The following is a 27,288-nucleotide window of genomic DNA, read 5'->3' on the forward strand; positions in this document are numbered from 1 at the left end:
TTCAAGGGTATGTCCTGGCACTTTTCTCTCATGGAGCCTTTCTCTGATTCTGCCAAAGAGAATCAATCTCTTTGACCTCTCCTAGACACTTGATTTTCTAATCTGAATTAAATTTTGGTTTGATGTTTGTGGAACTAAATAGTCAAAACAACATTATATTAGTCATAATTTGACTAAGCTTGCCCCAAAGATGAGATAAGGAGCAACCTCTTTTCACTTCTTTAAAGAAAAGGGAACAATCTATACAGCACAATGCAAATAAAATCAGTATGAGGCTTTTTTTTTTTCCTCTCTTGGCTAGTTTTGCTTGATTATTTTGTTCCTTGTTTTATTCTTTGATAAAGGGACAGATTATGTGTAGGGATAGCTTTAATGTAGAGATTCTGGGTAGGCAGAGGTGAGATAAACTGGGAAGAACTGGGAAGAATATATAATGGATGAAAAAAGGAGAACAAAATTTTTAAGGAACAAAGAGAGAAATTAATTAGTTAAGTGGTCAAAAGATATTAGCAAATACTTCTCAAAAGAACTGCAAACTTTTAATAACCATTTGAAAAGAATGCTCCAAAAAAGAAAAGAAAAGAATGCTCCAAATTACTACTAATAAGAGAAATGCAATCCAACCATCCGGGAAGTTTTAGGCAAATTGGCAAAGATGGCAAAAGTTGGGAATCCTGCAGTCACCGATGAAGGAATTATGTTATGTTCACTAGCACACCGATGAGAAAGCTCTGAAATGTGAATAATTATTTGAGAAAGCAAATTGCAATTATATAAACTGACAAAAACTATATTCTTTGACCAGAAATTCCATTCCTAGACTTATTTCCTGAGGTCACTAAAAGTCAACATATAAACCTAAGTATTTATAATAGCATTTTTATTATTGCAAAGAGCTGGAATCCCAATAGATGCTTATTGTTTGGGGGAATGGTTAAACAAATTGTGGTGTACAAATGTAATGGAATAACACTCTGCCTTAAGAAATGAAATATGTGATGAATATAGAGAATATGTAAATAACGATCTACACGAATTGATGCAAAATGAAGCAAGTAAGACCAGGAAAACATGAGGAACAGAAAGGGGCAGTGGATCTGCTTATATATCATCTTGAGACTTCCTCACTTTTCTTGGTTGTGTTGCATCTTTTTTAAATATTGATAACAGATTCAATATGAATATATTGAATGAACTGAATATGAATATAACAAATAACAGATCAAGATGATGAATTTCCCACATGCAACTCATCACAAGTGAGCCAATGTTATAATTAGGGGAATATTTGAAAATAAGCCATTTTGGAATGTCAGCATATTGTTATTTGAACATTCTGGAAATCCTTCAGTATTTCTTTGGCTGTCATAAATCTGGTGTTGATTGTAAATACCTGAATAGGAATTCATTTTCTGCAAGATCTCTTGAAAGGAATGCAAATGGAGTTCTTTCCTTAGATATCAGATACCTGAAGCTACCTTGAAGAGAAGAATTTTTCAGGCCTTCTTAGCCAAAATTTCCAAAGACTAGTCTGTGGGCATGGGGAGAATATGCCTGAAGGTCAGGTCTATGTGATATGAAACATTTTTTAAAGATGACAACAGCCTATTAGGGAAAAAAGATGGGGAGGGTAAGAATTTAATTCAGTAAATTATATTTTGTGCAGCATCCTGGTTGGATCCCCCTCAGACATTTACCCAAACTCTTTTTAATAGTCAATGTTTTCATTAAATCTCATAAAGCTTATGAAATAGTCAGCGATATTTAATATTGTTCCTATTTTATAAAGAGAAACTTGGACATTGTGAGGTGTTCAAATTATGTGAGTGCTTAAGTTATTTAAGTACCTACTATGTGCAAGGCACTCCATAAAACAACCAGATCCAAGGACCAGAAATAGTTCCTGTCTTCAAAGACCTTCTACTATATTAGATAGACTGTGCTATTCTTAATGGAAACTTAGAAAGAAGTGTGTAAAAGAAAATATTTCTTCTAATCATAAACATCTATTTGTGATCTAGAAGGAGGTAACAGACCATTTTCTTCACCTATTGTCAACTTTTAAAAAAAGACACAATGTAACTTAAAAAGGGAAAGTATTACAATTGGAGGACTCTTTAAAAAATAATATTTTAATTCCCTCTCCCCCACCCCAATCACAAGTAAAGACAATTTTATCATTCATTCCAAAAATTTTTTGAGTTCCAAATTTTCTCCCTTCATCCTTTCCTTTCCTCTTCCTAACATGGCAAAGAAATTGATATAAGTTATATACATGCAATCATGTAAAACATTTCCATATGAAAGAAACAAACTAAAAGGAAAAAAAAAAAAAACCCAACTAGAACACCCTCTAAGAATACTTAGAGCAACTTTCCACTAATCAAAAAAAAAAAAAAAAGTTGCTGAAAATTTTTCTTGCTCTATAAATAAAAGACTTCCTTGAAATCATTTAGATAAAAGGAGAAGATAAATTAAAATTGGTGGTATAGAAAAGAATCAGAGGTATGCTGGGAAATTATTAACAACTCAGTACCTATGGGGAAAAAATCCAACGAAATCATCGTTGATGTCAAAGCATAAACACATTTAAGTTTATTTGTATTATTAACAACACTTTCTTAAATCTAGATTATCAACAACAAAATAAATCAAGTCCTGATGTGTAGCAAGTTTGATTTCTCAGAACTAAATGTCCACACTGTACATTTAACAAATTTCACAATTACCTTGCTAGTTAGAACTGGCTCCAGCAAACTCCTAAACAGAATTCTATACTTGATTCTGGTTCTCCTCACCATTAAAAAAAAAAAAAAAAATCAGACAGTGTAGATGAAGACATAGATGGAATGCTCATCAAATATGGAGCTCAGAGTTCTCACCAATCTGGGAGAAATTTAACTCCCTGGGAGAAAGAATGAATATTAATATTAGTATTAGTAGTAATTAATATTAGTAAAGCCAAAACCAAATTTCTTTTTGAGCAACCAAAAGCAAGTCAGTTTCCCTTTCTGGGAAACTATAAAGTGAAAAGGTTGGATTATCTAGTCTCCTAAAGCCTGTAAAAGCTTTAAATCCTAAGATATAACACAGAATTGGAGTGAACAGATTGAAAGTTGTAGGAAAAGCCCTGGGTGGTTTAAATGCCCACAAGGCAACAATACCATGTAGCTGCCCCCAAAAGGTTAATGTAATCTTAGGCTGTATTAATCGAAGTAAAAGCATCTAGGTCAAGAGATGGCATGATTTCTCCATATGGTCAGACCATAATTTTATTTGGTTTTAGATGCTACATTTTAAGAAGAATAATTGATTGTATGACATTGGGCAAATGCCCTGATCTTTCACTCGGTACCCAGGAAATCATCTAAGTTAAATGATGTCTCATTCTGTACCTTTCCTTTACCCTTTTCTTGCCAAGGGATGGAAACCCTATTTTCAGGCTCCTGAAGTCATGATCGATCACTGTTTGGATCAGGTATATATTGAAATATATTAAAGGTGATTGCTAAGTTCATCATAATAAAAAAATTTTAAAAGAAAAAAGCCCCAAATTGCAGAAGGGGAATGTCAAACTGCAATGACAGAGGAAGTACCTGACTAGGGGCCAATGAAAACATAGGTCCCATTATACACACATACACATTCTGAAAGGCAGCCAAGATGACAAAGGGCCTGGCTGCCATGTCTTATAAGCAGCTTCTGGGCACATATCTGGATCAGAGAAATTAAAGGGAAAATAATACCCGATATATGAAAGGAGGAATGGCCCAGAGACCAAATTACTATGGGAGTTTAAGAAAGGAAATAAAAGGCAAAATTCTTTTTTAAAGAAAAAGAAAATCCAACAATGGGACAATGGCTTGAAAATTAGAAGGTTCCCCTTGCAAATGAACCTTGGTCTGTAAGGGGCCTTTTTGAAGGGTAGTAAGATGTACATTCCCCTAAGGTAGGGACAGTTTCATTTGTGTCTTTGTTTTTCATGTCTGGCACTTAATTAATGTTTGTTAAATTGAATTAAATTATATGGAAAGTGAAGAGAGTGGCAGAACTAAGATATGGAAATAAAGAAGCCAGAGTACAGACCTGAGTGCAGTTGAACTCTTCCAACATTCCTCTCCAAATTTTAAAACGTCTCAAATCAAATTTTATACTGGCAGAGCCAACAAGGGGTCAGAGGGGACATTTTTTGCAGTCTGAGACAACTTAGGAGGGCTGAAGGAGAAGTCTGTGATATTGGGTCCAGAGAGGCCCACGGCAGGCCAGAACATCACTGGTGAACCTTGGAAAAGGTTATGACTTAAGCAGCTTCAGGATTCAGGAGTTCTCAGCCCACACCCAGTAAGGCAGTCAGACAACTGGTGAGCAGAGATTTTAGGGATCTTTTCAGCTGAGGCTAAATGAGCAACTCTGCTACCCACACACAATTCTGGGTTGTGATTCCAAGAAAAGTATTTGTCATAATGTCATAATGAAAAGGGACCCTGGTCATAGTTGCAAGGTCAAGAGGAATACCAGCCCTTACAGATATAGGAGATCAGGGGCCTTTCCTGGGCAAGGACCAGAGCAGAGACACAGAGCAAGAGAGCAGTCACCACAATTCTCCCAGGATAAGCACCTTAGAAACACCAAAAATGTGCAGACACCCAGAACTAGCTCTGACAGCAACAACACAGAAAAGACTAAAACTTGGGACAGTGCCTTCACACCCCTAGGTGAGAAAACCCAACTTTAACATAAAATTTAACATCAAGAAATAGTTTTGGGATATGAACAAACAATAACAAAAAAAAACCCATAAAATTTTATTATGTTGGAAAAAAGACAAACTTAGAAGAAGATAATGCTATGAAAAGAGCTACAAGCAAAGCTTCAATGACAAATGCCAGTTGGACTCAAGGCCAGCAAGAATTCCTGGGGAAGTTAAAGAAAGAAGAAAAATTGGGAAAATAAATGAAGGTAATACAAGAAAATTATTAAGAGAATTAACAGCCTGGTAAAACAAAAATACTGAAGAAAATAACATCGTAAAAAAGCAAAACTGGCCTAATTTTACAAGGAGGCACAAAAATTCACTAAATAACTCCTTAAAAAGCAACATAAACTTAAACCAAGTGGGAAAAAAAGATGCATAAAAGCTCACTGAAGAAAACCAATTTCTTAAAAATATGATTTTGAGAAAAAGAAAGCTAATGACTTGAGACTTGAAGAAACAAATAAAGTAAAAATGAATGGAAAAAAAGAAAAAAATATGAAGTACTTCACTGGAAAAAACAAGCGACCTGGAAAATAGATTTAGGAGAGATTATTTAAGAAATTACTGGACTGCCTGAAAGCCATATTGCAAAAAAGAACCTAATCATATTTTGAAAAATTATAAAGGAAAACTCCCCTGATATCTTCATTTGAAGATAAAATAGAAATTGAAAGAATCTACTAATCACCTTCTGAAAGAGATATCAAAATAAAAATTGCTCAGAATATTGTAGTCAAATTTCAGAGCTCCCAGTTCAAGGACAAAATACTGCAAGCAGTCAGAAAGAAAGAATACAAATAGCACCAAGTCACAGTTAGAATAACACAAAATTTAGCAACTTCTATATTAAAGGATAAGAGGAATTGGAATATATTTCAGAAGGCAAAGGAGCTATATAACCTACCCAGCAAAACTGAATATAACTTCTCAGGGGGGAAAATGGATATTTTTTAAAATGGAGAACTTCCAGTTATTCCTGATGCAAAGGCCAGAGCTGAAAAGAAAATTTTACATCAAACGAAGACTTGAAAGAAACATAAAAAGGTATATTTGAAAGAGTAACCATAAAGGACTCAATAAAGTTAAATTGTTTACATGGGAAGATGGTACATGTGACTCTTAATTATATCATTATTAGGACAGTTAATCTACATAGACAGAGGGCAAAGGTGCATCGATTATATTGGGATGGTTTCCAAAACAAATGTAGGGGTGAGAAAGAGGGATGCACAAGAAGAAGGGGGAAGGGAAAGGTAGAATGGGGAAAATTTTCTCACATAGAAGAATTATATAAGGACAAACTTTTATAGCAAAGGGGAAAATTGAGATGTGGGGATGCCTGAACCTCACTCTCACAGGAATTGATTTACCGAAGAAAGAAATATATACATGCTCAGTTGGATATAGAAATCTGTCTTATCCAATAGGGAAATAGGAGGAGAAGGTAATAATAGATAGGGGAGAGGAGCGATAAAGGGAAGGTGGATTAAGAAAGACAGTAGTGAAGAAAACAAAATGATCTTTAGAGGAGAGGATAAAAAGAGAGAAGACAAATAGAGGAAAATAGGATAGAAGGAAATTCACTGTAATCATTACCATGAACATGAATGAGATGCGCTCATCCATAAAACAGAAGCAGAATTAATTAGAATCCAGATTCCAACAATATGTTGTGTACAACAGACGTTCTTAAAACAGAAAGACACACAGCATTAAAATAAAGGGTTGGAATAGAATCTATTATGCTTCAGATGAAATAAAAAATGTAGGAGTAGTAATCATGATCTCAGACAAAGCAAAAGCAAAAATAGACCTAGTTAAAAGAGACAATAGGGAATCTACATTGTGTACCATGTTGAACGAAGTAATATCAAATATTTTATAGCTAGTTTCTCTGATTAAGGCTTCATTTCTCAAATATATAGGCAACTGAATCAAATTTGTAAAAATAAGGACCATCCCCAAATTGACAAAGGATTAAAAGTTATGAACAGGCAGCTGGAAATCTAAGGTGAAAAACACCTATATATTAAAAAAATTTTTTTTTAATTAGCAGCTCTTTTTGTGTGTACCAAGAATTGGAAATTGAAGGGGTGTTCATCAATGGCTAAATAAGTTTCCACATATGATTGTCATGAAGTACTATTATGTTAAATGAAATGATGAGGCAGTGGTTTCAGGAAAACATGGCAAGATCTTTTTGATCTATATGAATTGATGCAAAACAAAGTGAGAAAAACCAGAAAATCATTGTATTCAGTAACAGCTATGTTGTAATAATGATCAAAAGATCAATACAATGATCGAAGACAATTCCAAAGTACTCCTGATAAGAATTTTTCCAGAGAGAGCTGATGAATTGAATGCAAAATTGAAGTATAATTTTCTTATGTTCTTGCAAAATTGTCTAACATGGAAATGTTTTGCATGCTTTCACATGTATAATTCATATATTGTTTGCCCACTAGGGTGGGGAAGGGAAAGAAGGAAGGAAAACAACTTAAAATTTATAAAGGAAAAAAGTTTGAATAACAAATTAAGACTAAAACAAGTGGTGAAAAATAACTAAGTCAGATAAGATTATTGGACTCAATGGGGCCTTTTAGCTCTGATTATCCAAGTCTAGCAAAAGGTATAAAGGAAGACACTAATTGAATTTTTACCATATTATTTTCTTTCTTTTTTAAAATAATAGCCTTTTATTTTCAAAATACATGCAAAGATAGTTTTCAACATTCATCCTTGAAAAACCTTGAACTACGTATTATTATTGTGTATCTAATTTATATATTAATATATTTAACATCTACTGGTCATCCTGCCATCTGGGAGAGGGGGTGGAGGGAAGGAGGGGAAAATTGGAACAAGAGGTTTGGCAATTGTTAATGCTGTAAAGTTACCCATACATATAACCTGTAAATAAAAAGCTATTAAATAAAATAAATAAATAAATAAATATTTTAAGTGCAAAAAAGAAAAAAAGAAAAACCTTGAATTATATTATTTTAAAATATTTTCTTTCAAATTCCAAATGTTCCTTTAAAAGTTCAGACACTAGCAATATGACCCCGAGAAAGTTCTTCCTGTGGATTCATCTTCACTTGTAAAATGGAGAGCACATACCTTAAAACACAGAGTTTTATTGTGAGGATCAAATGAGATAACATTTGTAAAATGCTTTACAAATCTTAAAAGTATTATAGAAATGCTAGCTATTAAGTATTCAAAACCATAAATGGGAACCGAGCAAGGCATATCCTTGCTAAAAACAAACACATACTTTTATCCATCTTAGGAAAATGTTTCATGAAATAGGAGGGGAAAAGTGACTCAGTCATCACAGAAACTTTTTACAAAGGAAAAAAATGGCATCTCATTATCTGGGAATAAGTAGTTGGATAATTTTATTTGTCCCTCCCAATTCTAAAGCCAATGATTATAGATATTTGCCCTGAATTTTGTATTGCTTCATCTCTTAGAGATCGCTCCAGGAAGTCATCATCAAGTAGTGATCTCTTCCTACAAAATTAGATAGATTGGGGCTTTATGGGAATGTGAATTTCAAATCTGGGGAAAAAATACAAGTCTTCTGACTTGGTTCACAGCAATTAAAAAAATGTCTACATTAGTCATGTTGTAAAAGAAGAATCAAAACAAAAGGGAAAAATCACAAAAAAAGGATAAAACAACAAAAAAAGTAAAAAAAAAAATATTATGTTTCAATCTGCATTCAGCCTCCATAGTTCTTTCTCTGAATGTGGATAGCATTTTCCATAAGCCTTTTAGAATTGTCTTAGATCATTGTATTGCTGAGAAAAACAAAATCTATCAAAGTTGATCTTCGCATACTGCTGTGTTACTATGTATAATATTCTACTGGCTCTGCCCACTTCATTCAGCATCAGTTCATAAATTCTTCTGGATTTTTCTGAAATCTGCCTGTTCATCTTTTCTTCTAGAAGAATAGTATTCCATTACATTCATATACTACTATTTATTCAGCTATTCCCCAATTGATGAGCATCTCTTGAATTTCCAATTCCTTGCCACTACAAAGAGAGCTGCTATATATATTTTTGGTATATGTGGGTCTTTTTCCAATTTTTTTATGATCTCCCTGGAATACAGTCCTAGTAGAAGTATCACTGGGTCAAAGAGTTTGCACAGTTTTATAGCCCTTTAGGGCATGAAAACATGCTTACCATTCTTCAATTACTTGTTGGGTTTTCCAATTTTATTTTGCATTTTTACTGATTGAAAAAGTTTAGCAAAAAAAAAAGATTATACTATTGGCTTTTAGACGAGCAGGAGGAAGACCAATGGGTTGAAGTTACAATAAGTTACTTTAGCTGAGGTTAGCAATTAGAGCTGGCTAAAAAAAAAAATGGCAGTCTCTTAAAATCCCTTTTATTGTAGATATTGGAATAGAGGCTAGATCAATTTCTTGTTAGAGATGGTGTTGTAACATATATGGTGGACCTCATGTTTCAGCAAAATGGAAAAGAACCCAAAAATTGTCTTTATAGTCTCTGGCATTTTAGGATTCCACAAGTCTATGATTACATACAAACCATTTTAATTATCACATGTAAAACAATTATTTCAGCTCACAGATTATAGCAAACTTGATGCTTGGTTAGCAACCTTTAAAAAAAAAAAGTTAACTCCTTTTAGAACACATGTTTAAACATTCTTGCCAAAGGTCCAGAAAGCAATATAATCCCCTTATAATTATAATCTTTTTCCACATTCAATGTTCCCAAAAAAGCTATAATTGGAGAAGAAAGATTGCAATCCACATGCATCTATTTTAAAAAGTGCATCTTTAGATGAAATATAGGGAGTCACTCTGATTAGTGGCTGGCATCCAAAACCAAAAATAAAAGAATAAGACTCTACATGTTTAATGTTAATCTGGAATTCAGAGCTATAAACAGAAATAAGAGAGTGCAATGATTACAAAGGTCACTGGGTACACCCTTTTCAAAAATTCTTTCTGTTCTACAAATTAAGATACCCAGTCTGACATTGGTCAGGAATGTTGGCTGCTATCCAATCCAAAGAACTCAATGGTGTTATGAGGAGAAACAGAATTACCTCTCACAAACTTGGGTAATCTCTGAATTATATGGGGAATTATTTACACTTCATGGTTCAAACTTGGCTGCTCCACCAGAGCTAAATTGAAGCTTTTAATAAGCTGGAAACTTTCCCTCTTTTTCATACAATCACAGGCAATACAGTAATGCACATATATAATCCTTTAGACTTTAGAAAGTGTATTCCTCACAAAATCCCCAAACACTCAGGTCATGGAAGTATCAATATTCTAATTTCACACACACTTCAACTTAACAAACAGTGATTAAGTATCTGTTATGTGTGCTCAAAATACCCCTCTGCTCTTAAGAAGTATACATTCCACTGGAAAGCTAAGCTGAGAAAAATTAATCATTCATTCTAGGTCATTCACAAAATGGTGATAATGATTGATAATTATGTAACATTACATAGATCTTTAATGTTTACACATATTATCTCATTTTATCTTCATGACCACTATGGGGGATAGGCAATATATGAAATAATAGAGCCAGAATTTGAATACCAGTTTTCTGATTCTAAATCTGATGTTCTTTTCTGTTAATCCGTTTAGAATACTATGCTGTCCACATTAGTACATTATAAACCCTCCCTCCCCATAAGATTACCTCCCAAATCACAGGGTACTTGGGACAGCAACTACTCAGTCTCAAGACTCTGAAGGGAGGAAGGGAGAATCTGAAGTCTTTACACTTAAAATTTTAGCTCATGAAACTTTCCTAGGATGAATATTTCCATCACAGACTGACCATAATTTCTTAGTTTCATGATTTATGGTGGCTAAAAAAAGTTAACTATTTGGTGGCCAACCTTCCGGGGAAGAGATTCTCTAAACTAAGCTATAATGGTCACAAACATATGGAGTCCAATTTGGTAGGGCCACACAGGGCTTGTGCTTTGACGATATTGTCTTCAAGAATGCAAAGTCACTTCTACTAAATAGAGGTAATAGAAGGGGACCTTAGGGAGATGGAAATAATAATGGTGATGATTATGATACTTATGTAGCTCTTTAAGGTTTAAAAATATCATTTTATTTTATCTTTGTAACAACACTGGGGCATTGGTGCTAGGAAATGAAGAACTAGGTTTTTTCACCCCTATTTTCTACAACCAAATCACCAAATTCATTATAGTAATCAATTCTTATTTTTAATGTGTTTTCTATAGTTCCTCTTTTTATTAAAACCTTTGAATATCTCAATACACAAAAGAATTTTCGAAAGGAGGACTGCTTATGAAACTGTGAACTTTTGTTACCCAGTTGAAAGTTTTTAAAAGTACATTATGAAATTTAACATAGAAACAAAACTAGCTTTGTTGTCTACAGGCCTTTCTAAACTTTCTATTTTTGTTTTTTTGCTCACTGATTTAACACACTCCCTTCCCTCTTTTCTCTTTCCTTTGAATCCCTATTTCTCCTCATCAACTTTTTCCTTTCCTCCTCATCCCTGATAATGAAACCACCCAAAACAAATCAATCTACTGACTCCAACTCATTTCTCAGACCTAGTTCATTTCTTCTCTACTAAAAAGTAGAAGAGTTACATACATTATTAATCTGATGAAATCACAATAGGCCACTCTATTGAATCAAAGTTTTTAAGTTGTTTTTTTTTTTTCTTACAAAAAAGTATTTACTTTGAAGATACAACAATAACAGAGGAACAAACATCCCTGTCACTCCTAACATCCAAACAGCATATCCTATCTTATACTCCTTTGGTTCCTGCAGAACATGGGCTTAGAGCATTCCAAAATCTTTCAAAGTTGTTTTTTCTTATTATGGTACCATTTCTCACTCAGCAGAACTGAACTGAAATGAAAATTGATCCTGGTCAAGGAATAACCAGTCATTTAGTCTTAACTCTCCTTTCAGTGCCTTCCCTCCAGTGAATGCAATTCTTACTCTCATCAACTAATCCGGATGAAGGTACACACATAAAGCTTCTTTCAAGCTGCAAATGCTCTCTCATCACTATCCTGAGACTAGAATTTTTTAGTGTATTGTCTGAAGGAGGAAGACTTTTTGGTGACATTCTGAAAAGTCACCATTGTATGACTGACATTCACATGAAGCTAAGGAATATCTCCTACATGGAATGTAAATTCCTTTCTTTGAGGAAAACCTGGAAAGATTATTCGGAATGAATATAAAATGAAATGAGTAGAGCCAGAGAACAATTTATACAGTAACAGCAATATTATAAAGCTAAACTATAAAGTTATGAAATTAAACACTTAACTCTAATCAATACAAGGACCAACAATTTCAAAGGGCTTATGATGAAAAAATGCTATCCACCTCCAGAAAGAGCACTGAAACACTCAGAATTCAGATTGAAAGCATTTTTTTTTTCTTTTTTCTTGCTTTTTTTTGCTAGAATGGCTATGGCTATAGCAGAAATTTGTTTTGCATGACTACATTCCTACAATGATTGCATTTCTTATTTTCTCAATGTGGGTGGGAGGAGATGAGGGAAGGGAGAATCTGGAACTGAAATAAAATTGAATTTTAAAAAATGATAAACTACAATAAAAGACAAAATATAATAAAACATAAAGAAATGTTTCCTTTCTACTTCACTCATATTTGTTAAGTACCTAATATATGAAAGGCGCTATGCTTGGGACTGAGGACAGAATACCAAAAGGAGTCCCAGCTCTCAACAAGTTTACTTTTTCTAGGAGGATATACAAAGAAAAAGTAAATACAATATAATCTGAGGAGAGAGAGAGAATGTTAGAATCAGGAAGATTTGCCTTAGGAGGTAAAGCCTTTTGGGAACATAGACCATAAATAGAAAATCCAAAGAGTCAGAAATTAGAGGTGAGGCTATATAGTCCAGCTTTTTTATTTTACAGATGAGAAAACTGCTGCTCAAAGAATAAGTGACCTACTGAGAAAAAAAAAAAAAACATGTAAGTAGAATGTGGCTACTCTCTGACTCCAATTCCAAAGTTTTTTCCATTACAACACACAGCTCAAGATGAGCCTAACAATTTATAACAATGAAATATATTCTGCATAGAATGTCTCTGATGCAATTTCCTCTCTTAAATAGCTACTAGATATTTTCAAAATCCAAAATTTGAAAAATATAGGGCACTCAATTCCAATAGACTTGGAATGAAAAGTGCCATCTAAATCTGGAGAGAGAACTATGGAGATCAAATTTGGATTGAAACATAGTATTTTCACTTGGTTTTTGTTTTTTTTTTCTCATACTTTTTGGTCTAATTTTTCTTGTACAATTGACAAATATGGAAATATGTTCTAAAGAACTGCACATATTTAACTTAGATTACTTGTAGTCTTGGGGAGCAAGAGAGATAAGGGAGACAAATTTAAAACACAAAGTCTTTAAAAATGAATGTTGAAAACTATCAAATGTATCTGGAAAAATATTATTAAAATTAAATACTATATATATATATACACACACACACACACACATATCTCCAGGCCACTGTTTCCTGCTTTAGTTATTCAGAGTCAGGACTAGATTTACTCAGAAATATAAGATTTTTCTTATTCCCCCAGAGAGAGTCCTCCTTGGAGATGGCTAGGAGGGACTACAGTTTGGAGTGGAAAGACAGCCTGAAGTGAGAGTCAAACACTACTCAGCCCAGATATCTCACTCAGCATCAACACTACCTAACTATACAAACTTTGGCAGTTTTCTTATCTGCAAAATAAAGGGGTGGTTCTCAAGGGCATCTAAAGTTTCTTACACCGTTAATTTACTTTAAATCCAAATTCTCACAGACCATCTGGCAGGAACAATAGATACCTTGTTAGATGATTTTTTTTTTAATTAAAGCTTTTTATTTTCAAAATATATACATGGATAATTTTCAACATTCACCCTTAGAAAATCTTTTTTTCTAATTTTTTTCCCTCTCTTCCCCCAAACCCTTCCCTAGATGGCAAGTGATCCAATATGTTAAACATGTGCACTTCTTCTATACATATTTCCACAAATATCATACTGCACAAAAAAAATTAGATCAAAAAGGAAAAAAATGAGAAAGAAAAACAAAACGCAAGCAAACAACATCAAAAAGAGTGAAAATACTATGTTGTGGTCCACATTCAGTTCCCGTTTTCCTCCCTCTGGGTGCAGATGGCTCTCTTTATCACAAAGCCATTGGAATTGGCCTATATCATTGTTAGATAATTCTTAAGTTTACAACCATTCAAAACAGTATTCAGGAAGAGACCCTTTAGCTTTAAGCACAAAGGGCAATACATGGTATACTTAAGTGTCTTTACAGAAACCAGTTTCTCCTTGGAGATCTACCTATGTCTTATAAATAAGACATAGGTTCTATTGGCAATTAAAAGTATAGTTTATCTAATAGCAAGCAGCACATAGAAGGGTAATATCAGCTACAATCTTATTTGAAATTAATTTGCTAAAACAGATCGACTTGTTAAAAACCAAAATCAATACAAATTATTAAAAAATAATAAAAATGAGAAGACATGGTATACAATGAACTTGATCCATTTTAAAAAGCTGCTGATACTGAAAAATGGGGAATGGACAAGGAAATATTTCAAAAACAATAATTTCTTATCCAAATGTAATGCCAATAAAACAATCATCACAACAGGACAAGTGAACCCAGAGATACCAAAGCCAGCAAATATTTGTTCTCTTTGCCAAGTAGAAAGATACAGCTTTGATATAACAGCTAAATCTATAATATAAATCTATTTGCAAAATGCAAAATGTTAGGGAGGAGGATAATAGGTAATTAAGAAGTAGAGTAGTGAATAGTGCCAGGCCTGAAGTCAAGGAAAATCTGAGTTCAAATCTGGCTTCAGACATTTCCTAGCTGTGTGACTCTGGACAAGTGTGCCGTTTGCCACAGTTTTTGAATTTGTGAAATGAGCTGGAGGAGGAAATGACCAAAAAATAACTGAACAGAAAAAATTTCATAAAACTAGTTGTTGCCATTGGAACCCAATGAACCAAGTATTTACGGTTGAAACTAGGAGGAGGAAAAGAGATTAAAGATGGAAAAAGTTTTGTGAGCATTTTAAAAACTTTTTAAAATTATGACATGTAGAACCACCATTTGGATCTAAAATTACAATCTCCATTGGCCCTGCAGTCAGGAGGACCTGAGTTCAGATGTAGCTTCAGATATTTTTATTAGCTGGGTGATCCTGGGAAAGTCATTTAACCTTGACTGCCTCTCTAAAATTAAAAATTGCAGTCTCTGATGTGCTATATAAGGAAATAGAAAGCAAAATGATATGGGAAGTGAACTGGATTAGAATAAGTATACACAGAAAATTGCCAAAGGAGGCAAATTTGAGGCTTTATAAATGAGTCTTAATGAAAATAAGATAAGAACAGGCAAGCTTTCCTACATGATATTTTAAGAAAAGTTTCTATATAAAATTATTCCTTGAAGCATTTTTTTTTTGGTAGTAGCAGCAAGAACTGGAAACAAAATAGGTACTCATTGATTAAAGAAGGGCTAAACAAACTATGTTACGTGAATGTAGTGAAATATCACTGCATTATAAGAAACAATGAATACAAGGAGTCCAGAGAAACCTGGAAGGACATAAAAATGATATAAAGTGAATTAAGCAGTACCAGGGAAGCAACAATGACAACAAAAAATGTAAACAAAAAGAATAAAAGTGAAACTGAACACTGAGTAAATATAATGACCAAGATTATCTCTGAAAAAAAATCAGAAAATGTAATCTCTCTTCCTTTTTTATATAGGTGAGGGGAAACTCAGGGGATGTACTGAATTGCTTCCCTCCGCTCCCCTCCCCTCCCAGCTTGTTACAGGGGGCAGTCCTCTGGTATAAGAAATAGGTAAGGGATATATCTGAAAATTTTATTTTATTTTATTTTAGCTTTTTATCAGGGGGAGAGCATCAGTTGCTCACCATCACAAATTATGCAGTTAAGTTTCCTGAATTTGGGGAAATCATAGGGATCAGGAGTGTAATAGGTAAACTTTACCCTGGGGAAATCACCTTTGTGATCGTGGAATTACCCCTTCCAGGTAAGCATGAAATTAAGATTTTATGCGTGTGTATACTTTATTTTTATAAACTACAGAAATGGAAAGGTTCAGAAAATTAAGGATTCGACACGCTTTTTGCTATGATAGTAAATTATCTTGGGCTGTAGCATATTATCAGTCATCAATGTGATGTATAGGGAAAGGAGTTAAATTAATTCTGTAGTAAGAGGAATAACAAATGGTCATACCATGAACAAAGATAAGTTCTAAGGAGTAATGTTAAAAAATTAGGAGGGCTTCACCTGGAAAATTTATCAGAAGACATGGACAGGGGATGAAACAGTGAGAAGGCATTTATATATGAACTGTTTGCTTTATCACCAGGGAGGAACTTCATTAATGAAATCACAGATCACTGAACAAGTACAATATTTATTTCTTATTTTGTGCTACTTTAAAAATAAGACATTATATATTCTCTCTTTAAAAAAAAAAAGGAAAGCTGTCTTTATGCTATGTATCATCATTAGCATATTATCACTAGACTAAAATCTAAGTTTCTGTTGCTGTGTGACGTTGGGTAAGTCATGAGTTCCATTTTTCTCATCAAGGATACAGCCAGATGGCTCAATGGATACAGATCTGGTCCTGGAGTCAGGAAAACCTGAGTTCAAATCCAGTCTCAGACAACTTCCAACTTTGTCATCTTGGTAAATAAAGTCACTTAAGTCACCTCCGCCTGCTTCAGTTTTCCCAACTGCAAAGCAGGCATAAACACAGTATCAAATTTCCAGGTCTATCATGGAGATCAAATTAGATAATATTCATAAAGTTCTTAGCACAGTACCAGGCACATAATAGGCCCTTAAAACTGGGATAATGTGCTGTCTGGTTATTGTTACATCTGTCATTCTCACACAGTTGTAAAGATCAAGTGAGAGATTGTGAGAAGCTTTATTAATATGTAAGATGTCATTTGTTTATAAATATTATTAATAATTGGTCTCCTGGCATCTATTATAGACACATTTCTCAAGGAGTTTCTTGAGGAAATCCCCCAAAGGGAAGAAGGATATGGGATGAAAACTAACAGGGATAGATGAATCATGCTAGAGCTTTGTAAGGATGAGGAAGAAATAGGTATGTTAATAGCCAGTAGGGAAACAGGGAGATATTTGATTAGTGTATGGCTGCAAAATTATAGAATATCAACACCATATTATTGTATAGTAAAAAATTATGAAGAACTCAGAGAAACATAAAATGATTTGAAATGATGCAAGACAAAACATGAAGAATCAACAGAAAGATATAGTAAATGATTACAATAATATAATGAAAAGATCACAAAAAGGAAGACATAAATAAAATTTACTGAAGTTTTTGGAGATCTCAGAGACAAGACATATCTTGTCTCACACAGCAGAGAGGTAGAGAGCTACTAAAACAGAATATAGTATAAATTGAAAACAAAGTTTCTGTTTGAGGCTTATCTGAGAGCAGAAACTCATTTTTATCTTTCTCTGTCAAGTATCTAGAATATAGTGGATGTATAATCAATGCTTCTTGAATTTAATTGATTCATCCAGTCCAACTCCTTAAATTTATAGATAAGAGAATGAAGCCTATAATCTCCTTTTCTTTTGTGTGGGGGAGGGAGGGAAAATCAGTGTGTAGAGAAATAGGAAAAATGGTGAGACAAAGACAAAAAAACACCAATAAAACATTTGAAAAAAGAAAAATGTTAATTTGTCAAAAGCTGTATGATTTTTGAAGTTGTTCTTTTGCAAGAGAAATTACCTAGAAAACCCTTTCTATTACATTAGAATTTCAATATTATTTGAGAGACAATGTTTCCAAAATTACTGCAAAGGATGATGTCTTTTTAAGGAGTGAGATAGGAGAATCAATGTCTGCTCCCTGAAGATGTGCCTTAATTTGAAACTTTCTGCCCAGCACAATTACAGATGCAGGATGCTGGTGCTGATGGTTATTATCATAATGATGTTCACCAAAAAACTGGAGGATTAAATTTGGGTAACATATACTCACGGTGTTGTAAGACCATTCCAATTCATAATTTAAAAAAAAAAAAAAAAAAGCTTAGTCTGTTTCATCAAAAATACAATAAAGAATAGAAGAAAAAAAAAAGTATTGAATTGCTTAGAATTAAGAAACTTCTGCCAGTGTAAATTTCCTCAGATTGAGGACAGAAACTCTCAAACACAAATATTATTCTTGGAAAGAAATATAAAGGAGTGTTTCACCAAGGGGACTGTCCTATAAGTACTAAATTTTTCCTAGATAGACACTCCCTTTCTGTGAACTGATAACATTTCCTCTGAATAAAATAAAGACTGAGAACAGAAAGGTCAGACAATAATTTTTAATTTTTATATATGGCCTTGCTTTACTTTTAATCTAAAAAGGAGCAATTTACAAACTCCATCTAAAAAGTAAATTTGTTGGAACAATTGCAGAGAACAACTCCACATTTTATACTCTACTTTTGAGTCTTAGGACAAAATTGAATTAGCCCGATGGACCAAAGAAAAAGGATGTACTGACAGAATGTTGTTTCACTCTATTTGGTGCTAAGAGGCCCGAGATTTATCTGTGGCATCTTGGGTCAATTACTTAACTGGTATAGGTCCCAGTTTCTTGTTTATAAATTGAAGGAGTTAGACTGGATAATCCAATTATATTTAAGAAAACATCAATCATACCCCTACTCTATTCTAGGTTCTTGACACACAAAGACAAAAATGAAACTGTTCTTGTCCTAAATTCTTTATCATTTCTTTAAGGTTCTTATCAGCTAAATTCTATGGATTTTTGAACTCTGGATTTGGAATCAGGAAACTCTAGTTGGATTTCTAGATATGAAAGCTACTGGCTATGTAATTATAGACTCCCTGATCTTGTTTCTACATCTATGCAATGGATCCAATAATACTTATCTTTCCTTCTTTCCTGTGTTGTTGCAATGATGGTCCTTTGAAGTACTACATATTGGTAAGTTATTTTATCAATAATATTGTTAAACTATGCCTTATGGCTGGTGGACTCAAAAGCCAAATCAACTTTGAGGGAAAAAATGATCAACCATTTCTAAATATAAAAACAAATTATTATTTATATTATAGTTATGAACTAAATTAAGGAAGAGATAAGTATTAGACCTGTGATTAAATAGGTATAGGAAGATTCAGGTGAGTAAATTCCCTTGACCAATGCAGGTCAAAACCTTCTCTACAACTTTGTCTTAGAGGGTTGCCTCGAGTACCAGAGACATACTTTCCCAAGGTCACACAGCCAGTGTTTCAGAAGCTGGTCATAAACCTTTATCTAAGTTTTCTAGATCAGCTCTCTCTCTACTTGACCACACTGCCTTAGAATTAAACTGTTAGCAAAATGTGAAAGTTTTAATACTGCACAGAAAACTTTATGAAGTTTCTGATATTCATGTTCAGGATGGGATGGGTGATGGTAAGTTCCTGATATTATTAACAAAAAGATGTCTGGAACAAAACAAAAAAATCTATTTAACTTGGAAGTGTGCAAGAATTAAAATCATTAAAGAGATCATGAAAACAACATGATTTTTATAGAACTAACAGTTTTCTAGGTTTAAGGTGGCGAGGAAAAAAATCATTCATTAATATAATCATATTAATGATTATGATATAAAATTATACAATGATCATATAATTATAAAATTATGCATTGTAATTTATAGCTATAAACTCATAATAATTTAAAATTTATCTGGAGCAGAGGTTCTCAACCTGGATCCATGAGATTGTTTTTAAAAATACATTTTGAGATCTGTATTTCAATATATTTGGCTTCCTTTGTAATCCTACGTATTTTATTTTATGCATTAAAAATCAAAAAGAGTCCCAATAGAATCCATGACACACAAAAATGATTAAGAATTTCTACTCTAGAGAACTAATAAATTTGAAGGTATATTAAAAAGATGATTTGCTTTACATGGCTTGTAACACATACTTGTTTCATGAATTGAAATAATTTATGAAAGGGTATGGAAGTCCTGCAGTATAGGCAGGGTCCATCCAAATGGGTTGCAACCTGCATCACTGAATAGGGTACTTATGGAAATGAGAACTGAGTCAAATGTTCTAAATCTGTTACATGAAAATTGTCCCCTAATTTTTTCCAGTCAAAAACTAAGATACAGAACCTGTCGAGGCATAGTTTTGTTTTTTTTGTTGTTGATCCAGCACTAGAAAATCGATTTGATAGCCTATATTAATAATTATAAAATACCCTTAGCCAGATAGGATAGGACAATGAAAAAAATTCCCAAATCCTCCTGTTTAAATAAAGTTTAATTTCAAACACTAAAATTAAGTTTAAGTTTTGCTTGATCAGAGTGATTTCCACTTGAATGTGAGGAAAGGAACCTGGCTCTTAGATACAACTGTGAATCCTCTAGAATTCAAACATACTTGATTTATAGAATGTTTATTCTGTTAATGGTGGCTATCGGACAGATTGTAAACAATATAAAACAGAGTTTACAAGTTAAGTAAACCAAAGCTGAGGTTAAAAGTGTTAAACAGCCAATGACACAGTCTCTTGTTACTGTAAGAGAAATAATCCCCCAAAATATCAAAGTAATAAGAGAAATGTTAAAGTGATTTATGATATTTACCTTCCATGGAGCTTACTAAGCTCAGTCAGCTTGGAAATTCCTTGAGTTAACAGATTCTCCAGTCAGGTCCAAGCATTCAAGCCTAGAGTTTTAGCCTGAACACCTTAACTAACTGAACACAAAAGTTCAGAAAAGAGGGGAGCAGAGAGAGAATGAACCTCCAAACTAGTAACCCAATTCATGGCCTTGCAAATCTGATAAACAGCAATTAGGGAACTGTAATGGAAAGCAAAGCAAAAGTCAGAGGCCTATAGAACACCTAAATGAAAGGTTGTACTCTTCCTGAGCTTACAGAATTATATTTGCAGAAAGGAAAACTAAAAGGGAGATGGGGGTGGAGCTGCTCTACAAAGACTTGGGTGGTCAAGGTCCCAGGGATCACTTGGTTTAAAGATGGAATCCAAAAAGGCCCAAAGAGTTTCAGAAATGGCTTGCCTGAGGTCCAGGAGGTAATTTAGCAGCAAGGCTGGAAATTCAACCCAGATCTTCCAAGTTTCATTCAAACCACACATACCTGTGAGGCAGTCAGGTGGATGGAGTGGGCCTGGAGCTAGGGAGACTCGCTTTCCTGAGTTCAAATCTGGCTTCAGACTCTTACTAGTTGTGTGACCCTAAAGGAATCACTTAATACTATACCTCAGTTTCCTTCTCTGTAAAATGAACTAGAGAGGGAAATGGCAAATCACTTCTGCATCTTTCCCCCCAAAAAACCCAAAAGGTTCACACAACTTGAACACCTGAATAACACGAACCAACCAACTGAAGAGCTGCCTCCTGCTTTGCAACCACACTTCCAGCTTTCAGTTAATTCATGGGTACAGAAGACTTGGGGAAAAAAGTTATAAAAAGCATCAACAGATTGGGGAAGTGACTCAGGCAAGACTCCCTCACAATTAGGGGCTGGCAAAGCAAAATATTCGCTAGCATTGACTCAATATTTTTCCCTTTCTTCTTTAAAGAGTTCACTAGCTAGAGATTCACTTGGGGGAAAAAGTATATCGTTTAAAAATATAAATACTTCTGGCAGCGTTATCTGTCAATCATTCATAGAATAGGGTAAATTTACTTAGACTGCTTTAAAGACAGGATGAAATTAACTATGCTGAAAAAATGGGAGTAAGAAGGGAAAAAGGAGAAAATATTTATTAAGCACCTGCTAAGTACTATAAAATCTTATTTTAGAATGAGCTTAGATAGATGTCACATAATGGGAGAGGGGGTTAGACAGCATAGGTTCATACCTGGGGAAAGGAAGAGTAGGGATACCAAAAATCTCACTTATTTCAAAACTAGCTTGGAAGAGGCTCTGAACCCTGAAATTAGGGAGTGATTTTCTTGCTCTTCTTTCTTTTTCTTTTACTGCTCCCAGGACTCCAAACTTGGACCAGTACTGCTGATGCTAGACTTTGGCTGCATCTTAGCTTAGCCTGATCACCTGAGCTCTCTTCCAGAGGCTCGGCGGTACCAATGAATGGGATACTGGGCCTGGAGTCAGGAAGAATTCAAATTCTGCCCCAGCTAGACTTGAATGAGTAACCTAACCTCCTTTACTCTTAATTTCCACATTTGTAAAATGGGGATGATAATAATAATACCACCACTTCATAAGATTGTAATAAGAATCAAATGAGATACTTAAAATGCTTACTATTATTAAGAGCAAGTTAAGGTAACTCTGGGCATAGAGTACTAGTCTTGGGATACAGATCAGATTTTGAGTCCTGGCTCTAAAATTTACTAGGTATAAATATGATCTTGGACAAGTGATTTAACCTTTGTTCAGTCTCAGCTTCTTGATGGGGACAAGAATAGCACCTACTCAGGGTTGTGAGGATTAAATGAGCTGGCATATATGAAATACTTTATACATTATAGAGGTGAATAAGTGTTAACTTATTTTTTAAAAATTTTCTCATTATACATTTACATTCATTTTATTTTTTAAAAATACATTTTCTTACGAATCATGTTGGAAGAGAAAAATCAGAATAAAAGGAAAAAAACATGACAGAAAAAATAAAAAAGAAAAAGTAGTGAATATAGCATGTGTTGATTTACATTCATTCTTCATAGTTCTTTCTTTAGATGCAGATGGCATTTTCTATCCAAAGTTTATTAGGATTGCCTTGGATCTGTTAACTTATTGTTATTATTATTTCAGTAGGGTAGAGGATTAAGTAGAGCAGGACTTGTTAAATCTTTTCCACTTATGACTCCTTTGTGCCCGAGAAATTTTTACATAACTTTGGGTATATAGGCATATAAAGTAAGTATTCGAATCATACATTTACTAATAATAAACCTTAATTTTGTGACATCCACATTCTGTTACATGATCTGATATGAACTCATGACCCACAGTATAAGAAACTTTGAAGTAGAGAATCATTGAACTATGGATTTTTAATCAAAAAGGGAGGACTTTTAGGGAGAGGAAGGAGTAAGAATTATAGAATACACCTGTCTTCAAGTGTCTAAAGGACTATGATGGGGGCTAAGAGGTCACTTGCCCAATAGTGTGAACTGTACAGACTGGCTGGATCTGAAGAACAATAATCATTCTAAAAGTAGTTCCCTCTCACTAGAGATTTTAAACCCATGGTTCCCCAATTCTTTTTTTTTTTTTAATAGCTTTTTATTTACAGAACATATGCATGGGTAGTTTTTCAACATTAACCAACTTTTCCCTTCCTTCCCCACCATGCCCTCCCCTAGATGGCAGGTAGTCCAATACATGTTAAATATGCTTAACCTCACATTAAGGCAATTGAAGAAGAGACTTCAGTTCAGGTTGAGGATCTTTCCAATGCCAAAAATTCTTTGAAATATGTTTTTGTGGATCGAGTTAACACTGGAAAGACATTTATAGACTTGTTTCTATGTGAAGGGAAAATGAGGGAATTTCAGAGGGAAAAATGAGCAACTTAAAAAGTTAGGTTTAGAATCTGAGTCAATAATCAGATTCAGTTGTAGGCTTTCTGCATGATTCTGAAACAGAACTAGAAATGCAATTTGATAAGTAACCTGGAAGGTGATGGAGTTCCTCTCTATGATTCCTACTGATAGCAGAGCTATGAAGAAAGAGAAAACTCATAGGATACACAAATTTTGGTCAGGGCTTCCATTGTGATGCCCTTTTGGCAATTGAGTGAAGCCTATGGACCCCTTTTCAGAAATGGTTTTAAATGCATAAAACAATATCAAAAATATGATCACGATGAAAAAGAATTATACTGAAATAGTTATGAAAAAAATTTAAACAAGTTGAAACATCTCCAGATTAAAAACTCTAATCTAGTGTAACATCCTCACTTGACAAATCATCAGATACCAAACACTGTGGAATAGAAGGTGTCATTGCAAGAGATGTAAAATGCCTGGTGAGAACAGGACAAAAGAACCCAGGTCCAATCCCTTTGCAACTGTTTCTAGCATTCCCAAGGACTTACTGATTATGTTAAAGCAATGGGTAAGTAGCCTTTCTGTTCTAAATCTGTGCTTCAATCATTCAATCTCCAAATCTGGCTTCATTCTGCCTCCTTCCTTTATTCTCCCAATTTGGACTGTTTGAAAGTAGAAACAAACCTTGCCTTTCTTTTTAAACAATATTCAATACTTTGCCAGCATTATCCTCTCACTTGATGTTTAAGTTCTAAACAAATCCACTCAGAAAAGGAAAGAGTGATAGATATTTGTCAGTCCTGTTAACTGTTCAATAGCTGGATAGGATTTCTTTCTTCTAGATGGAGCTGGGAAAAAGATTATCTCAAAAGAAAAGATGACATTAAATAAGGATACTTATTAATGCTTGGATGGATTTATTTTGGGTCTTCAAAAGATAGATTCTCTAATCCTTGAAAAGTCCTCTCTTCATTGTAGAAAACAAATAAATTCCTTCTTATTTTTAGGACTACATATTTTGAATTGGAAGGACCTTTTAAATCTTCTAGCCCAATGGCCACAGAGTAATAAAAGTTAAGTAAAGTTAGTTCTATACCCAGGTCACAAAGACTTCAAATTTAACTCTTCTGACTGAGCCTAACACCCATTCTACTATACTGTTATTATTAAGGCCATCCTCCAGTGCTGGAATTCTTTTTTAACCTTAGGCCATAGCTCTTTTTCCTTTTCACTTGAAGTTCAGGTACCATTTTCTTTTATCTTATAGATTTTTATATACAAAACATATGCATGGGTAATTTTTCAACAATGACCCTTGCCAAAACTTCTGTTTCAACTTTTCCCCTCCTTTCCTTCACCCTCTTCCCTAGATGGCAGGTAGTCCAGTACATGTTAAATATGTTAAAGTATATATTAAATACAATATATGTATACATATTTTTTTTTACAGTTAGCTTGCTGCACAAGACAGATCGGATTTAGAAAGAAAGTAAAAATAACTTGAGAAGAAAAAACAAAAATGCAAGCAAACAACAGCAAAATGAGTGTAAATGCTATTATATTGTGGTCCACATTCATTTCCCAGTGTTCTCTCTCTGTTCATTACAGATTACAGTGTTCATTACAGATCAACTGGAACTGATTTAGATTCAGGTACCATTTTCTACATGAAGTCTTTTTGAATTAATTGTGCAGGATCACCTACTGCTATTGCTATACGGGTACAAGGGCTTTACATTGGAAATTTATAGTTTCCTGAAACTTAGCTAGTTCAGCATTTCATGCAATTCCATATTACACTGTGATCAAGCATTGGTCCCGGTGTCCAGAGAAATCTGAGACTACTCAATGGTTCTCACTGGAAGTTACTGTCACTGATCTTCCTCAAAATAAGCTTAGGTCTATAAGCACTTGGTCCTCTTGACTTTGTACTTTCACCCTTCCCTCCCTTTCCCTGGTCTGGGGCTGAGACCCCAAATCCATCCAGGTTCTATGGGCTCATATGATTTTGATGATTATGGAAGCTACCAATTCTCTTCCTTTGAGTGAGATGGAGGAGCTCCAGGTCTTAACAATTTCCTTACAACTCTCTCCTAAAGTCCTCTGGGTCTTACCTTCTCTGTCTTACAGACTCCTGGCACTATTATCTGCCTTATTGATGTAACCCAAGGACCTCTGACCTTTGTCATTTACTATCCTGATGAACCTTTAGGACTTTCTAGGCAGGTGTCAAATCAATCAATAAACATTTATTTAGTGTCCACAACCTGTGTCACACACATTGCTAAACTATAGGGATACAAAAAGAGACAAAAGACAGACAATCTCTGATCAAGAAGTTTACAATTTTATAATTTAACAAGTGGCAGATTATATGAAGTGTTGGATCTGGAATCAAGAAGCCTGGAATTCAAATCCTGTCTCAGATGCTTATTAGCCATGTGATTGTAATCTTTTAACCTGTCTACCTTAGTTTGCTCATCTATAAAATTGGGGAGTGGGTGGAAATAACATGTATCTCTCAGAATAAAATTGAGATAAAATTTGTAAAGCATTTTGCAAACTTTAAAGCCATGTAAGTGCTATTATTATGTTGTTGTTGTTGCTGGCTCTCCCAGTTACAATGTGGACTTGAGAGGAGATTTTTCTTTCTGTATCCTCAGCACTCAGCATAGTGTTTGACATTTAAAATGCCTTTCCATGCCTTCGTTTACACCTTGTATTTTATGAAATGCCATGAAATGTTCAGGTAAAAAGGTACTTAAATTCATAGTTTATTTATTATCAATTCCAAAATTGATACTGTAAATTTAGATCATCCTTAAAAAGCGAGTTTTTGATCACAAAATATAGATACATCAGTAAAAAAGAAAATATCAAATAATATTCCCTGCATTCATCACACACAATTGTAAATCTCCCAGCAGGCAATTTTTCTACCTCTACTGATTCCAAGCAGAGTTTGGCAGAAAAAGGGGAGAAGAGAGGCAGAATTGGGTTTCTATGGTAGAGGCAGAAGAATTACAGTTGTTGCAATTTCTTCCTAATTAAAAAAAAAAAAAAAAAAAAAAACATGACTTTTCAAATATCATCTGGAAAAAAAAAAAAAAGCCACCCATGGTGGGTAGAGAGAAATCCCTCCATAATGTGTAGCAGGGCATTAGGGTATAGTAGTCCCCACAATAAGGAATGAACCCTGATTTCCATCACCTGCTAGTCCTGTGATCTTAGGGAAGGTCACTCAGTCTTGGTTTCCTCTCCATTAAAATGGGGATAATCAGATTTGCACTATTTAGGTCAAAGAGTTATCTGTGAAGATAAAATGAGATCTTGCCAAAATGTTTTTCTCTCTGGTTCCTCCCGCTAGTCTCCCTGTCTCCCTGTTTTTGGACTGACCATCCTCCAGTGCTTAAGAGTTCTTCCATCAATATTATTGTTCTGTAAGAAATGACTAACAGGATGATTTCAGAAAGGCCTGGAGAGATTTGCATGAACTGATGCTGAATGAAATGAGCAGGGCCAGGAGATCATTATACACTTCAATAACAATACTACATGACAATCAATTCTGATGGTCGTGGCCATCTTCAGCAATGAGATGAACCAAATCAGTTCCAATAGAGCAGTAATGAACTGAACCAGCTACACCCAGCTAAAGAACTCTGAGAGATGAGTATGAACCACTACATAGAATTCCCAATCCCTCTATTTTTGCCCACGTGCATTTTTTATTTCCTTCACAGGCTAATTGTACACTATTTCAAAGTACAATTCTTTTTGTACAGCAAAATAATTGTTTGGACATGTATACATATATTGTATTTAACTTATACTTTAACATATT

General features: G+C 34.1%; 1 protein-coding gene and 1 pseudogene across 1 annotated transcript in view; both read right to left on the reverse strand.

Annotated features, from left to right (window-relative positions):
* Nucleotides 1-27,288, reverse strand: part of TBC1D9 (TBC1 domain family member 9) — a 116,101-nt gene that overhangs the window by 85,777 nt on the left and 3,036 nt on the right. The window lies entirely within an intron of this gene.
* On the reverse strand, nt 15,765-15,909 carry LOC111721351 (annotated as a pseudogene).

Source organism: Sarcophilus harrisii, chromosome 6 (genome assembly GCF_902635505.1).
Source record: "Sarcophilus harrisii chromosome 6, mSarHar1.11, whole genome shotgun sequence".
Classification (NCBI taxonomy): domain Eukaryota; kingdom Metazoa; phylum Chordata; class Mammalia; order Dasyuromorphia; family Dasyuridae; genus Sarcophilus; species Sarcophilus harrisii.